The sequence below is a fragment of the Schistocerca americana genome, chromosome 1 (genome assembly GCF_021461395.2).
Source record: "Schistocerca americana isolate TAMUIC-IGC-003095 chromosome 1, iqSchAmer2.1, whole genome shotgun sequence".
In the NCBI taxonomy this organism is placed as follows: domain Eukaryota; kingdom Metazoa; phylum Arthropoda; class Insecta; order Orthoptera; family Acrididae; genus Schistocerca; species Schistocerca americana.
Genome location: NC_060119.1, coordinates 1,053,752,063 through 1,053,754,468, shown reverse-complemented (window position 1 = coordinate 1,053,754,468; position 2,406 = coordinate 1,053,752,063).

The following is a 2,406-nucleotide window of genomic DNA, read 5'->3' as shown; positions in this document are numbered from 1 at the left end:
CCCGAATATTATAACTTCTAAGAAGCTTAAAGGCTTCCGTAGCAACTTTTACGCATTTGAAGACGAATTCTCCGTCATAAATACCCAGAAATTTATTAATGATGTAAGTGATATACACATACCAGAAAGTGTCAGATTTGCATCCACGAACTTTGTGAACCTTACTCACGTCTGTGAAACTATTGAAGTAATTTCGACAGCTGTTACATTCGCTAATATTGTTTCGAAATAATTCTAGGAACTAACAACAGAAAGCAGCACCGGTCAAGGGACAGGTAGCGAGACGTCAGTACGTTGTTCTCAATAGCTTGAGAACTAATGATACACAATAACTTGATGTGAACCAGAGGGCTACGTTTACAACAGGAAAAGCTTGAGCTGATTACTTAGAATGTCTGTCGCTATTCGCACGTTCTGCTTCCAGGAGCCGGCCACTTTTCACGATCTGTTTTCTTACGCCTGCAACAATGAAAACTCTCAGTCAGAATCGTAAAAGTGATATATGCACAAATGTGAAACCCCTATAGAAAATTTGCTTTCCTGTTCCGTATGTGGTCACGACGGCAGCGGATTATTAGCATATTTGTTACGATTCGAATGCGGGACTCTGGTATTGTGCTGGCGGCGTGTGTGGAGAAAGCGGGCGCTTAGTTGAGTTGTACGTGTGTTTTCTCGGCTTTCGCGGGCTACCCGTGCCCGGCGCCGGTGCGAAAGGCGGCAAGGGTGAGAGGAATAGGGAGGCGGGGGGGGGGGGGGGGGGGGGAGAGGGGAGGTGGCGCCGGCCCAGTGAGCACCGTCCAAAAACCATGACCGCGCCGCCCGCAGTCTCACGATGCACTTTTTCCGCGTGGACGACAACGTACCGCGCGACGGTGAAATGTCGCTCTCCACAGGAGGGACGCCAGCTTCCGCATCCCAGTCCACACTGGAAGAGACGCTTCCATTCAAGGCATTTACCAGTGTAGGGTGCGCAGAGTTTACGACAATTGACTCTTATTTTAGAAGCGCCTTCTAGACATTTACTTACACTGCTATTTTCTCAAACGGATTCCCAGCTTCAAAAGTTTCAGGTATTCCCAATTTATCTCTTGGAGATTATTTCCTTGACGTCTGTCGCTGGTCTTCTGTCGAGACTGGTCGTCTAGCGTAAAGCGCGTGCTCGGAACAGAGAGGTCGCGGCATCGTACCCTCGGGCAGACCAGGGACATTTTGAGTTTGCTTTTCATCTAGCCTTCACCCGTCTACGATTTAATGAGTCGCCAGGAACGACACATGGTTCGGATTCCACGCTAAACTGTAAGCCTCCCTTCCCAGGTTGGGTGACTGGGGTGTTTTAAGGTCACGTAAGTCGCCGAAGTGACGGTCAATTCAAAGACTTGCAACTGGTCAATTAGCCACGCGTAGTCATTGTTGTAACCGTCTCCTAGCGGTCGACTTTGTCCCACTGGGATCATCCTCCACACTTTCCTGGTCACATATTATAATCCATTCGTTTTACGAGGGCATTCAATAAGTAAGGCAGCACAAACTTTTTTACTGAAAGCAGTTTGGTTTTATTCAGGATTCTAATACTCCATATTATTTCCCACTCTTCTAGCCAGAAAACACTATTTTTCAACATAGCTCCCATTCAATGCGACAACCTTGCGCCAACTTACAGGTAGGGCCTCTGTGGGTGCATGGTGCCATTCTTCTGGTCGACGTCGGAGCCTGTGACGATTTCGACAAAAATTGTCATAATCAGCCTCCTAACCGGCAAGCAGTTTCGCACAGATGATCTTTCGTTACTCTTTGTTATCCTCCTTTAGGTGGCAAGAAACCCAGTGGGCAAACACCATTGAGTGTTCCAACTGGTGCAGGAATGTGTCAGCATTACCAACAGAGACGTCCAGCAGTGCAGCAAGATGTTTGATTGTGATCCGTCGATCACCACGAATGAGAGTGTCCGAGCGCTCTAAGCACTATGGGACTTAACATCTGAGGTCATCAGTCTCCTAGATTTAGAGCTAAGTAAACTTAACTAACCTAAGGAAATGATTCAAATGGCTCTGAGCACTATGGGACTTAACTTCTAAGGTCATCAGTCCCCTAGAACTTAGAACTACTTAAACCTAACTAACCTAAGGACATCACACACATCGATGTCCGGGGCAGGATTCGAACCTGCGACCGTAACAGACGCGTGGTTCCGGACTGAAGCGACTAGAACCGCTCGGCCACAACGGCCGGTGCAGGAGTCACAGCTGTGTGCAGCCGCCAGCACGCAGATCGGACACTTATGCGCGAAGTTCTTGCGATGATGGCAGACGCCTCGCCTAACTGTTCACCGTGTTTCTGTTCTCTGCTCTGCAAGCGCCTTTGAATATCTGTGATGCTGTGTCTTTCTGTCAAACGAGACTCAATGAC